Here is a 13,874-nt window from a genome sequence, read left to right on the forward strand (position 1 = left end):
GCAAGTATCAATGCCTTCTCTGAGGATTGAACTCAGGATCTTTAGGATTATGAGACTGACGCGCTGCCTACTGCGCTAAGAAGGCACTGGCCGTGCAAACTGCTGGGCAGCATGACCAAGTAGGTGCGCTTGCGAGGCATCTAGAGCCATAATGCAAAGTGCGTAAAAAAGATTAAGCCAGGTAGGAGTCGAACCTACAATCTTCTGATCCGTAGTGAGACGCGTTATCCATTGCGCCACTGGCACAGCCTCTCCAGAGCAGCGGGCAACTCACAGTCCCACAACACTGCGGCATCAGCAGGTACACCAGGCCGCGAGCGTCAAAAGGCGCACGGCGGACAATCACCAAAGCGAGACACCTTTGCCGCTTCCCTTCGATTTTCAGGTGGTAGAGCGGAGGACTGCAGTGGAAAAAAAGCAAAGCAAAGTCGTCGTTAGGTCGCTGGTTCGACTCCGGCTTGAAGGAGCGGGCGTTCTTGTGCAGTAAGTGAGCGGTAAGGAGCATTTTGCTCAAGGCAGTGCTCTTAACTTGACGCTAGTTTACATGTTGCTGCTAAGGCACAGGACACCTCCATTGCTTGAGCAGTTGCATCTGCACACCAGCAGGGAGTGCCTTTGAGCAGCAACGCACCAAAACACCCAGCACTCTCTTTCAGGCAAAACCTCAGGCAAAAGAAGTCGTCTATCAGTCAGACAGGGCTCTCGGCTGCTCCCTCAGGTTCGTGGCGGCTGCTACTTTCCAGTCACCTCGCTTCCCTTCTGCCGGCTCGGGCTCTTGCTCGGCTTCTTTCCCCATTTCTCTGACTTCCCGCCCTGCCGTTGCTCGGTAACGCCGATTGGAGCAAAGCGTTGAAAGAGATCAGGGAGCGGGCTAACCCGAAGCAGGAGATCCCTGCTGGTGGCGCAGCAACTCAGAGGCGAGTGCTAAGGAGCTACTGAGAAGCAAACTTGGTGCAACTGCAAGAAGTAGCTGGGGAATTAGCTCAAATGGTAGAGCGCTCGCTTCGCATGTGAGAGGTAGCGGGATCGATGCCCGCATTCTCCACTCCTCTTTTGGCTCGGGGCAATGGCTCAAACACAACAGTGGTGTCAGCTGTCGGTGAACCCGTGTACTTCCGAAGTGTCTCCACACGCTGAGGTGCAGAGGGGGGCCAAGGGACATCAAATCCTTTGGTGTGCTTTAGCAGCAAGACTTGTCGATAGTCTTGTGCAGCCAAAATGGAAAGCTGAGATGAGGGATAAAAAAGCTTTGCAAGTATCAATGCCTTCTCTGAGGATTGAACTCAGGATCTTTAGATTATGAGACTGACGCGCTGCCTACTGCGCTAAGAAGGCACTGGCCGTGCAAACTGCTGGGCAGCATGACCAAGTAGGTGCGCTTGCGAGGCATCTAGAGCCATAATGCAAAGTGCGTAAAAAAGATTAAGCCAGGTAGGAGTCGAACCTACAATCTTCTGATCCGTAGTGAGACGCGTTATCCATTGCGCCACTGGCACAGCCTCTCCAGAGCAGCGGGCAACTCACAGTCCCACAACACTGCGGCATCAGCAGGTACACCAGGCCGCGAGCGTCAAAAGGCGCACGGCGGACAATCACCAAAGCGAGACACCTTTGCCGCTTCCCTTCGATTTTCAGGTGGTAGAGCGGAGGACTGCAGTGGAAAAAAAGCAAAGCAAAGTCGTCGTTAGGTCGCTGGTTCGACTCCGGCTTGAAGGAGCGGGCGTTCTTGTGCAGTAAGTGAGCGGTAAGGAGCATTTTGCTCAAGGCAGTGCTCTTAACTTGACGCTAGTTTACATGTTGCTGCTAAGGCACAGGACACCTCCATTGCTTGAGCAGTTGCATCTGCACACCAGCAGGGAGTGCCTTTGAGCAGCAACGCACCAAAACACCCAGCACTCTCTTTCAGGCAAAACCTCAGGCAAAAGAAGTCGTCTATCAGTCAGACAGGGCTCTCGGCTGCTCCCTCAGGTTCGTGGCGGCTGCTACTTTCCGGTCACCTCGCTTCCCTTCTGCCGGCTCGGGCTCTTGCTCGGCTTCTTTCCCCATTTCTCTGACTTCCCGCCCTGCCGTTGCTCGGTAACGCCGATTGGAGCAAAGCGTTGAAAGAGATCAGGGAGCGGGCTATCCCGAAGCAGGAGATCCCTGCTGGTGGCGCAGCAACTCAGAGGCGAGTGCTAAGGAGCTACTGAGAAGCAAACTTGGTGCAACTGCAAGAAGTAGCTGGGGAATTAGCTCAAATGGTAGAGCGCTTGCTTCGCATGTGAGAGGTAGCGGGATCGATGCCCGCATTCTCCACTCCTCTTTTGGCTCGGGGCAATGGCTCAAACACAACAGTGGTGTCAGCTGTCGGTGAACCCGTGTACTTCCGAAGTGTCTCCACATGCTGAGGTGCAGAGGGGGGCCAAGGGACATCAAATCCTTTGGTGTGCTTTAGCAGCAAGACTTGTCGATAGTCTTGTGCAGCCAAAATGGAAAGCTGAGATGAGGGATAAAAAAGCTTTGCAAGTATCAATGCCTTCTCTGAGGATTGAACTCAGGATCTTTAGATTATGAGACTGACGCGCTGCCTACTGCGCTAAGAAGGCACTGGCCGTGCAAACTGCTGGGCAGCATGACCAAGTAGGTGCGCTTGCGAGGCATCTAGAGCCATAATGCAAAGTGCGTAAAAAAGATTAAGCCAGGTAGGAGTCGAACCTACAATCTTCTGATCCGTAGTGAGACGCGTTATCCATTGCGCCACTGGCACAGCCTCTCCAGAGCAGCGGGCAACTCACAGTCCCACAACACTGCGGCATCAGCAGGTACACCAGGCCGCGAGCGTCAAAAGGCGCACGGCGGACAATCACCAAAGCGAGACACCTTTGCCGCTTCCCTTCGATTTTCAGGTGGTAGAGCGGAGGACTGCAGTGGAAAAAAAGCAAAGCAAAGTCGTCGTTAGGTCGCTGGTTCGACTCCGGCTTGAAGGAGCGGGCGTTCTTGTGCAGTAAGTGAGCGGTAAGGAGCATTTTGCTCAAGGCAGTGCTCTTAACTTGACGCTAGTTTACATGTTGCTGCTAAGGCACAGGACACCTCCATTGCTTGAGCAGTTGCATCTGCACACCAGCAGGGAGTGCCTTTGAGCAGCAACGCACCAAAACACCCAGCACTCTCTTTCAGGCAAAACCTCAGGCAAAAGAAGTCGTCTATCAGTCAGACAGGGCTCTCGGCTGCTCCCTCAGGTTCGTGGCGGCTGCTACTTTCCGGTCACCTCGCTTCCCTTCTGCCGGCTCGGGCTCTTGCTCGGCTTCTTTCCCCATTTCTCTGACTTCCCGCCCTGCCGTTGCTCGGTAACGCCGATTGGAGCAAAGCGTTGAAAGAGATCAGGGAGCGGGCTAACCCGAAGCAGGAGATCCCTGCTGGTGGCGCAGCAACTCAGAGGCGAGTGCTAAGGAGCTACTGAGAAGCAAACTTGGTGCAACTGGAAGAAGTAGCTGGGGAATTAGCTCAAATGGTAGAGCGCTCGCTTCGCATGTGAGAGGTAGCGGGATTGATGCCTGCATTCTCCACTCCTCTTTTGGCTCGGGGCAATGGCTCAAACACAACAGTGGTGTCAGCTGTCGGTGAACCCGTGTACTTCCGAAGGGTCTCCACACGCTGAGGGACAGAGGGGCCAAGGGACATCAAATCCTTTGGTGTGCTTTAGCAGCAAGACTTGTCGACAGTCTTGTGCAGCAAAAATGTAAAGCTGAGATGAGGGATAAGAAAGCTTTGCAAGTATCAATGCCTTCTCTGAGGATTGAACTCAGGACCTTCAGATTACGAGACTGACGCGCTGACTACTGCGCTAAGAAGGCACTTGCCACGCAAACTTCTGGGCAGCATGACCAAGCAGGTGCGCTTGCGAGGCATCTAAAGCCATAATGCAAAGTGTGTAAAAAAGTTCGAGCGAGGTTGGAGTCGAACCTACAATCTTCTGATCCGTAGTCAGACGCGTTATCCATTGCGCCACTGGCCCAGCCTGTCCAAAGCAGCTGGCAACTCACAGTCCCACAACGCTGCGGCATCAGCAGGTACACCAGGCCGGGAGCGTCAAAAGGCGCACGGCGGACAATCACCAAAAAGAGACAGCTTTGCCGCTTCCCTTCGATTTTCAGGTGGTAGAGCGGAGGACTGCAGTGGAAAAAAAGCAAAGCAAAGTCGTCGATAGGTCGCTGGTTCGACTCCGGCTTGAAGGAGCGGGCGTTCTTGTGTAGTAAGTGAGCGGTAAGGAGCATTTAGCTCAAGGCAGTGCTCTTAACTTGACGCTAGTTTACATGTTGATGCTAAGGCACAGGACACCTCCATTGTTATGAAAAGGGAGGACACCTCCATTGCTTGAGCAGTTGCATCTGCACACCAGCAGGGAGTGCCTTTGAGCAGCAACGCACCAAAACACCCAGCACTCTCTTTCAGGCAAAGCCTCAGGCAAAAGAAGTCGTCTATCAGTCAGACAGGGCTCTCGGCTGCTCCCTCACGCTCGTGGCGGCTGCTACTTTCCGGTCACCTCGCTTCCCATCCGGCGGCTCGGGCTCTTTCTCGGCTTCTTTCCCCATTTCTCTGACTTCCCGCCCTGCCGTTGCTCGGTAACGCCGATTGGAGCAAAGCGTTGAAAGAGATCAGGGAGCGGGCTAACCCGAAGCAGGAGATCCCTGCTGGTGGCGCAGCAACTCAGAGGCGAGTGCTAAGGAGCTACTGAGAAGCAAACTTGGTGCAACTGCAAGAAGTAGCTGGGGAATTAGCTCAAATGGTAGAGCGCTCGCTTCGCATGTGAGAGGTAGCGGGATCGATGCCCGCATTCTCCACTCCTCTTTTGGCTCGGGGCAATGGCTCAAACACAACAGTGGTGTCAGCTGTCGGTGAACCCGTGTACTTCCGAAGTGTCTCCACACGCTGAGGTGCAGAGGGGGGCCAAGGGACATCAAATCCTTTGGTGTGCTTTAGCAGCAAGACTTGTCGATAGTCTTGTGCAGCCAAAATGGAAAGCTGAGATGAGGGATAAAAAAGTTTTGCAAGTATCAATGCCTTCTCTGAGGATTGAACTCAGGATCTTTAGATTATGAGACTGACGCACTGCGCTAAGAAGGCACTGGCCGTGCAAACTGCTGGGCAGCATGACCAAGTAGGTGCGCTTGCGAGGCATCTAGAGCCATAATGCAAAGTGCGTAAAAAAGATTAAGCCAGGTAGGAGTCGAACCTACAATCTTCTGATCCGTAGTGAGACGCGTTATCCATTGCGCCACTGGCACAGCCTCTCCAGAGCAGCGGGCAACTCACAGTCCCACAACACTGCGGCATCAGCAGGTACACCAGGCCGCGAGCGTCAAAAGGCGCACGGCGGACAATCACCAAAGCGAGACACCTTTGCCGCTTCCCTTCGATTTTCAGGTGGTAGAGCGGAGGACTGCAGTGGAAAAAAAGCAAAGCAAAGTCGTCGTTAGGTCGCTGGTTCGACTCCGGCTTGAAGGAGCGGGCGTTCTTGTGCAGTAAGTGAGCGGTAAGGAGCATTTTGCTCAAGGCAGTGCTCTTAACTTGACGCTAGTTTACATGTTGCTGCTAAGGCACAGGACACCTCCATTGCTTGAGCAGTTGCATCTGCACACCAGCAGGGAGTGCCTTTGAGCAGCAACGCACCAAAACACCCAGCACTCTCTTTCAGGCAAAACCTCAGGCAAAAGAAGTCGTCTATCAGTCAGACAGGGCTCTCGGCTGCTCCCTCAGGTTCGTGGCGGCTGCTACTTTCCGGTCACCTCGCTTCCCTTCTGCCGGCTCGGGCTCTTGCTCGGCTTCTTTCCCCATTTCTCTGACTTCCCGCCCTGCCGTTGCTCGGTAACGCCGATTGGAGCAAAGCGTTGAAAGAGATCAGGGAGCGGGCTAACCCGAAGCAGGAGATCCCTGCTGGTGGCGCAGCAACTCAGAGGCGAGTGCTAAGGAGCTACTGAGAAGCAAACTTGGTGCAACTGGAAGAAGTAGCTGGGGAATTAGCTCAAATGGTAGAGCGCTCGCTTCGCATGTGAGAGGTAGCGGGATTGATGCCGGCATTCTCCACTCCTCTTTTGGCTCGGGGCAATGGCTCAAACACAACAGTGGTGTCAGCTGTCGGTGAACCCGTGTACTTCCGAAGGGTCTCCACACGCTGAGGGACAGAGGGGCCAAGGGACATCAAATCCTTTGGTGTGCTTTAGCAGCAAGACTTGTCGACAGTCTTGTGCAGCAAAAATGTAAAGCTGAGATGAGGGATAAGAAAGCTTTGCAAGTATCAATGCCTTCTCTGAGGATTGAACTCAGGACCTTCAGATTACGAGACTGACGCGCTGACTACTGCGCTAAGAAGGCACTTGCCACGCAAACTTCTGGGCAGCATGACCAAGCAGGTGCGCTTGCGAGGCATCTAAAGCCATAATGCAAAGTGTGTAAAAAAGTTCGAGCCAGGTTGGAGTCGAACCTACAATCTTCTGATCCGTAGTCAGACGCGTTATCCATTGCGCCACTGGCCCAGCCTGTCCAAAGCAGCTGGCAACTCACAGTCCCACAACGCTGCGGCATCAGCAGGTACACCAGGCCGGGAGCGTCAAAAGGCGCACGGCGGACAATCACCAAAAAGAGACAGCTTTGCCGCTTCCCTTCGATTTTCAGGTGGTAGAGCGGAGGACTGCAGTGGAAAAAAAGCAAAGCAAAGTCGTCGTTAGGTCGCTGGTTCGACTCCGGCTTGAAGGAGCGGGCGTTCTTGTGCAGTAAGTGAGCGGTAAGGAGCATTTTGCTCAAGGCAGTGCTCTTAACTTGACGCTAGTTTACATGTTGCTGCTAAGGCACAGGACACCTCCATTGCTTGAGCAGTTGCATCTGCACACCAGCAGGGAGTGCCTTTGAGCAGCAACGCACCAAAACACCCAGCACTCTCTTTCAGGCAAAACCTCAGGCAAAAGAAGTCGTCTATCAGTCAGACAGGGCTCTCGGCTGCTCCCTCAGGTTCGTGGCGGCTGCTACTTTCCGGTCACCTCGCTTCCCTTCTGCCGGCTCGGGCTCTTGCTCGGCTTCTTTCCCCATTTCTCTGACTTCCCGCCCTGCCGTTGCTCGGTAACGCCGATTGGAGCAAAGCGTTGAAAGAGATCAGGGAGCGGGCTAACCCGAAGCAGGAGATCCCTGCTGGTGGCGCAGCAACTCAGAGGCGAGTGCTAAGGAGCTACTGAGAAGCAAACTTGGTGCAACTGGAAGAAGTAGCTGGGGAATTAGCTCAAATGGTAGAGCGCTCGCTTCGCATGTGAGAGGTAGCGGGATTGATGCCTGCATTCTCCACTCCTCTTTTGGCTCGGGGCAATGGCTCAAACACAACAGTGGTGTCAGCTGTCGGTGAACCCGTGTACTTCCGAAGGGTCTCCACACGCTGAGGGACAGAGGGGCCAAGGGACATCAAATCCTTTGGTGTGCTTTAGCAGCAAGACTTGTCGACAGTCTTGTGCAGCAAAAATGTAAAGCTGAGATGAGGGATAAGAAAGCTTTGCAAGTATCAATGCCTTCTCTGAGGATTGAACTCAGGACCTTCAGATTACGAGACTGACGCGCTGACTACTGCGCTAAGAAGGCACTTGCCACGCAAACTTCTGGGCAGCATGACCAAGCAGGTGCGCTTGCGAGGCATCTAAAGCCATAATGCAAAGTGTGTAAAAAAGTTCGAGCCAGGTTGGAGTCGAACCTACAATCTTCTGATCCGTAGTCAGACGCGTTATCCATTGCGCCACTGGCCCAGCCTGTCCAAAGCAGCTGGCAACTCACAGTCCCACAACGCTGCGGCATCAGCAGGTACACCAGGCCGGGAGCGTCAAAAGGCGCACGGCGGACAATCACCAAAAAGAGACAGCTTTGCCGCTTCCCTTCGATTTTCAGGTGGTAGAGCGGAGGACTGCAGTGGAAAAAAAGCAAAGCAAAGTCGTCGATAGGTCGCTGGTTCGACTCCGGCTTGAAGGAGCGGGCGTTCTTGTGCAGTAAGTGAGCGGTAAGGAGCATTTAGCTCAAGGCAGTGCTCTTAACTTGACGCTAGTTTACATGTTGATGCTAAGGCACAGGACACCTCCATTGTTATGAAAAGGGAGGACACCTCCATTGCTTGAGCAGTTGCATCTGCACACCAGCAGGGAGTGCCTTTGAGCAGCAACGCACCAAAACACCCAGCACTCTCTTTCAGGCAAAGCCTCAGGCAAAAGAAGTCGTCTATCAGTCAGACAGGGCTCTCGGCTGCTCCCTCACGCTCGTGGCGGCTGCTACTTTCCGGTCACCTCGCTTCCCTTCCGGCGGCTCGGGCTCTTTCTCGGCTTCTTTCCCCATTTCTCTGACTTCCCGCCCTGCCGTTGCTCGGTAACGCCGATTGGAGCAAAGCGTTGAAAGAGATCAGGGAGCGGGCTAACCCGAAGCAGGAGATCCCTGCTGGTGGCGCAGCAACTCAGAGGCGAGTGCTAAGGAGCTACTGAGAAGCAAACTTGGTGCAACTGCAAGAAGTAGCTGGGGAATTAGCTCAAATGGTAGAGCGCTCGCTTCGCATGTGAGAGGTAGCGGGATCGATGCCCGCATTCTCCACTCCTCTTTTGGCTCGGGGCAATGGCTCAAACACAACAGTGGTGTCAGCTGTCGGTGAACCCGTGTACTTCCGAAGTGTCTCCACACGCTGAGGTGCAGAGGGGGGCCAAGGGACATCAAATCCTTTGGTGTGCTTTAGCAGCAAGACTTGTCGATAGTCTTGTGCAGCCAAAATGGAAAGCTGAGATGAGGGATAAAAAAGCTTTGCAAGTATCAATGCCTTCTCTGAGGATTGAACTCAGGATCTTTAGATTATGAGACTGACGCGCTGCCTACTGCGCTAAGAAGGCACTGGCCGTGCAAACTGCTGGGCAGCATGACCAAGTAGGTGCGCTTGCGAGGCATCTAGAGCCATAATGCAAAGTGCGTAAAAAAGATTAAGCCAGGTAGGAGTCGAACCTACAATCTTCTGATCCGTAGTGAGACGCGTTATCCATTGCGCCACTGGCACAGCCTCTCCAGAGCAGCGGGCAACTCACAGTCCCACAACACTGCGGCATCAGCAGGTACACCAGGCCGCGAGCGTCAAAAGGCGCACGGCGGACAATCACCAAAGCGAGACACCTTTGCCGCTTCCCTTCGATTTTCAGGTGGTAGAGCGGAGGACTGCAGTGGAAAAAAAGCAAAGCAAAGTCGTCGTTAGGTCGCTGGTTCGACTCCGGCTTGAAGGAGCGGGCGTTCTTGTGCAGTAAGTGAGCGGTAAGGAGCATTTTGCTCAAGGCAGTGCTCTTAACTTGACGCTAGTTTACATGTTGCTGCTAAGGCACAGGACACCTCCATTGCTTGAGCAGTTGCATCTGCACACCAGCAGGGAGTGCCTTTGAGCAGCAACGCACCAAAACACCCAGCACTCTCTTTCAGGCAAAACCTCAGGCAAAAGAAGTCGTCTATCAGTCAGACAGGGCTCTCGGCTGCTCCCTCACGCTCGTGGCGGCTGCTACTTTCCGGTCACCTCGCTTCCCTTCCGGCGGCTCGGGCTCTTTCTCGGCTTCTTTCCCCATTTCTCTGACTTCCCGCCCTGCCGTTGCTCGGTAACGCCGATTGGAGCAAAGCGTTGAAAGAGATCAGGGAGCGGGCTAACCCGAAGCAGGAGATCCCTGCTGGTGGCGCAGCAACTCAGAGGTGAGTGCTAAGGAGCTACTGAGAAGCAAACTTGGTGCAACTGCAAGAAGTAGCTGGGGAATTAGCTCAAATGGTAGAGCGCTCGCTTCGCATGTGAGAGGTAGCGGGATCGATGCCCGCATTCTCCACTCCTCTTTTGGCTCGGGGCAATGGCTCAAACACAACAGTGGTGTCAGCTGTCGGTGAACCCGTGTACTTCCGAAGTGTCTCCACACGCTGAGGTGCAGAGGGGGGCCAAGGGACATCAAATCCTTTGGTGTGCTTTAGCAGCAAGACTTGTCGATAGTCTTGTGCAGCCAAAATGGAAAGCTGAGATGAGGGATAAAAAAGCTTTGCAAGTATCAATGCCTTCTCTGAGGATTGAACTCAGGATCTTTAGATTATGAGACTGACGCGCTGCCTACTGCGCTAAGAAGGCACTGGCCGTGCAAACTGCTGGGCAGCATGACCAAGTAGGTGCGCTTGCGAGGCATCTAGAGCCATAATGCAAAGTGCGTAAAAAAGATTAAGCCAGGTAGGAGTCGAACCTACAATCTTCTGATCCGTAGTGAGACGCGTTATCCATTGCGCCACTGGCACAGCCTCTCCAGAGCAGCGGGCAACTCACAGTCCCACAACACTGCGGCATCAGCAGGTACACCAGGCCGCGAGCGTCAAAAGGCGCACGGCGGACAATCACCAAAGCGAGACACCTTTGCCGCTTCCCTTCGATTTTCAGGTGGTAGAGCGGAGGACTGCAGTGGAAAAAAAGCAAAGCAAAGTCGTCGTTAGGTCGCTGGTTCGACTCCGGCTTGAAGGAGCGGGCGTTCTTGTGCAGTAAGTGAGCGGTAAGGAGCATTTTGCTCAAGGCAGTGCTCTTAACTTGACGCTAGTTTACATGTTGCTGCTAAGGCACAGGACACCTCCATTGCTTGAGCAGTTGCATCTGCACACCAGCAGGGAGTGCCTTTGAGCAGCAACGCACCAAAACACCCAGCACTCTCTTTCAGGCAAAACCTCAGGCAAAAGAAGTCGTCTATCAGTCAGACAGGGCTCTCGGCTGCTCCCTCAGGTTCGTGGCGGCTGCTACATTCCGGTCACCTCGCTTCCCTTCTGCCGGCTCGGGCTCTTGCTCGGCTTCTTTCCCCATTTCTCTGACTTCCCGCCCTGCCGTTGCTCGGTAACGCCGATTGGAGCAAAGCGTTGAAAGAGATCAGGGAGCGGGCTAACCCGAAGCAGGAGATCCCTGCTGGTGGCGCAGCAACTCAGAGGCGAGTGCTAAGGAGCTACTGAGAAGCAAACTTGGTGCAACTGCAAAAAGTAGCTGGGGAATTAGCTCAAATGGTAGAGCGCTCGCTTCGCATGTGAGAGGTAGCGGGATGGATGCCCGCATTCTCCACTCCTCTTTTGGCTCGGGGCAATGGCTCAAACACAACAGTGGTGTCAGCTGTCGGTGAACCCGTGTACTTCCGAAGTGTCTCCACACGCTGAGGTGCAGAGGGGGGCCAAGGGACATCAAATCCTTTGGTGTGCTTTAGCAGCAAGACTTGTCGATAGTCTTGTGCAGCCAAAATGGAAAGCTGAGATGAGGGATAAAAAAGCTTTGCAAGTATCAATGCCTTCTCTGAGGATTGAACTCAGGATCTTTAGATTATGAGACTGACGCGCTGCCTACTGTGCTAAGAAGGCACTGGCCGTGCAAACTGCTGGGCAGCATGACCAAGTAGGTGCGCTTGCGAGGCATCTAGAGCCATAATGCAAAGTGCGTAAAAAAGATTAAGCCAGGTAGGAGTCGAACCTACAATCTTCTGATCCGTAGTGAGACGCGTTATCCATTGCGCCACTGGCACAGCCTCTCCAGAGCAGCGGGCAACTCACAGTCCCACAACACTGCGGCATCAGCAGGTACACCAGGCCGCGAGCGTCAAAAGGCGCACGGCGGACAATCACCAAAGCGAGACACCTTTGCCGCTTCCCTTCGATTTTCAGGTGGTAGAGCGGAGGACTGCAGTGGAAAAAAAGCAAAGCAAAGTCGTCGTTAGGTCGCTGGTTCGACTCCGGCTTGAAGGAGCGGGCGTTCTTGTGCAGTAAGTGAGCGGTAAGGAGCATTTTGCTCAAGGCAGTGCTCTTAACTTGACGCTAGTTTACATGTTGCTGCTAAGGCACAGGACACCTCCATTGCTTGAGCAGTTGCATCTGCACACCAGCAGGGAGTGCCTTTGAGCAGCAACGCACCAAAACACCCAGCACTCTCTTTCAGGCAAAACCTCAGGCAAAAGAAGTCGTCTATCAGTCAGACAGGGCTCTCGGCTGCTCCCTCAGGTTCGTGGCGGCTGCTACTTTCCGGTCACCTCGCTTCCCTTCTGCCGGCTCGGGCTCTTGCTCGGCTTCTTTCCCCATTTCTCTGACATCCCGCCCTGCCGTTGCTCGGTAACGCCGATTGGAGCAAAGCGTTGAAAGAGATCAGGGAGCGGGCTAACCCGAAGCAGGAGATCCCTGCTGGTGGCGCAGCAACTCAGAGGCGAGTGCTAAGGAGCTACTGAGAAGCAAACTTGGTGCAACTGCAAGAAGTAGCTGGGCAATTAGCTCAAATGGTAGAGCGCTCGCTTCGCATGTGAGAGGTAGCGGGATCGATGCCCGCATTCTCCACTCCTCTTTTGGCTCGGGGCAATGGCTCAAACACAACAGTGGTGTCAGCTGTCGGTGAACCCGTGTACTTCCGAAGTGTCTCCACACGCTGAGGTGCAGAGGGGGGCCAAGGGACATCAAATCCTTTGGTGTGCTTTAGCAGCAAGAATTGTCGATAGTCTTGTGCAGCCAAAATGGAAAGCTGAGATGAGGGATAAAAAAGCTTTGCAAGTATCAATGCCTTCTCTGAGGATTGAACTCAGGATCTTTAGATTATGAGACTGACGCGCTGCCTACTGCGCTAAGAAGGCACTGGCCGTGCAAACTGCTGGGCAGCATGACCAAGTAGGTGCGCTTGCGAGGCATCTAGAGCCATAATGCAAAGTGCGTAAAAAAGATTAAGCCAGGTAGGAGTCGAACCTACAATCTTCTGATCCGTAGCGAGACGCGTTATCCATTGCGCCACTGGCACAGCCTCTCCAGAGCAGCGGGCAACTCACAGTCCCACAACACTGCGGCATCAGCAGGTACACCAGGCCGCGAGCGTCAAAAGGCGCACGGCGGACAATCACCAAAGCGAGACACCTTTGCCGCTTCCCTTCGATTTTCAGGTGGTAGAGCGGAGGACTGCAGTGGAAAAAAAGCAAAGCAAAGTCGTCGTTAGGTCGCTGGTTCGACTCCGGCTTGAAGGAGCGGGCGTTCTTGTGCAGTAAGTGAGCGGTAAGGAGCATTTTGCTCAAGGCAGTGCTCTTAACTTGACGCTAGTTTACATGTTGCTGCTAAGGCACAGGACACCTCCATTGCTTGAGCAGTTGCATCTGCACACCAGCAGGGAGTGCCTTTGAGCAGCAACGCACCAAAACACCCAGCACTCTCTTTCAGGCAAAACCTCAGGCAAAAGAAGTCGTCTATCAGTCAGACAGGGCTCTCGGCTGCTCCCTCAGGTTCGTGGCGGCTGCTACTTTCCGGTCACCTCGCTTCCCTTCTGCCGGCTCGGGCTCTTGCTCGGCTTCTTTCCCCATTTCTCTGACTTCCCGCCCTGCCGTTGCTCGGTAACGCCGATTGGAGCAAAGCGTTGAAAGAGATCAGGGAGCGGGCTAACCCGAAGCAGGAGATCCCTGCTGGTGGCGCAGCAACTCAGAGGCGAGTGCTAAGGAGCTACTGAGAAGCAAACTTGGTGCAACTGGAAGAAGTAGCTGGGGAATTAGCTCAAATGGTAGAGCGCTCGCTTCGCATGTGAGAGGTAGCGGGATTGATGCCTGCATTCTCCACTCCTCTTTTGGCTCGGGGCAATGGCTCAAACACAACAGTGGTGTCAGCTGTCGGTGAACCCGTGTACTTCCGAAGGGTCTCCACACGCTGAGGGACAGAGGGGCCAAGGGACATCAAATCCTTTGGTGTGCTTTAGCAGCAAGACTTGTCGACAGTCTTGTGCAGCAAAAATGTAAAGCTGAGATGAGGGATAAGAAAGCTTTGCAAGTATCAATGCCTTCTCTGAGGATTGAACTCAGGACCTTCAGATTACGAGACTGACGCGCTGACTACTGCGCTAAGAAGGC

At 53.9% G+C, this 13,874-nt stretch overlaps 4 non-coding genes across 4 annotated transcripts; all 4 read right to left on the reverse strand.

Moving 5' to 3' along the window:
* Positions 1-3,760: 3,760 nt before the first annotated feature.
* Positions 3,761-3,833, reverse strand: trnat-cgu (transfer RNA threonine (anticodon CGU)). The gene has a single exon. It is a non-coding gene; the product is annotated as a tRNA-Thr (tRNA).
* A 2,445-nt stretch (positions 3,834-6,278) lies between these two features.
* Positions 6,279-6,351, reverse strand: trnat-cgu (transfer RNA threonine (anticodon CGU)). The gene has a single exon. It is a non-coding gene; the product is annotated as a tRNA-Thr (tRNA).
* A 1,175-nt stretch (positions 6,352-7,526) lies between these two features.
* On the reverse strand, positions 7,527-7,599 carry trnat-cgu (transfer RNA threonine (anticodon CGU)). Its single transcript has one exon. It is a non-coding gene; the product is annotated as a tRNA-Thr (tRNA).
* Positions 7,600-13,801: 6,202 nt separating this feature from the next.
* trnat-cgu (transfer RNA threonine (anticodon CGU)) lies at positions 13,802-13,874 on the reverse strand. Its single transcript has one exon. It is a non-coding gene; the product is annotated as a tRNA-Thr (tRNA).

This window comes from Somniosus microcephalus, unplaced genomic scaffold (genome assembly GCF_052327205.1).
Source record: "Somniosus microcephalus isolate GS21.2 unplaced genomic scaffold, FLI_Smic_1.0 scaffold349, whole genome shotgun sequence".
Lineage (NCBI taxonomy): Eukaryota > Metazoa > Chordata > Chondrichthyes > Squaliformes > Somniosidae > Somniosus > Somniosus microcephalus.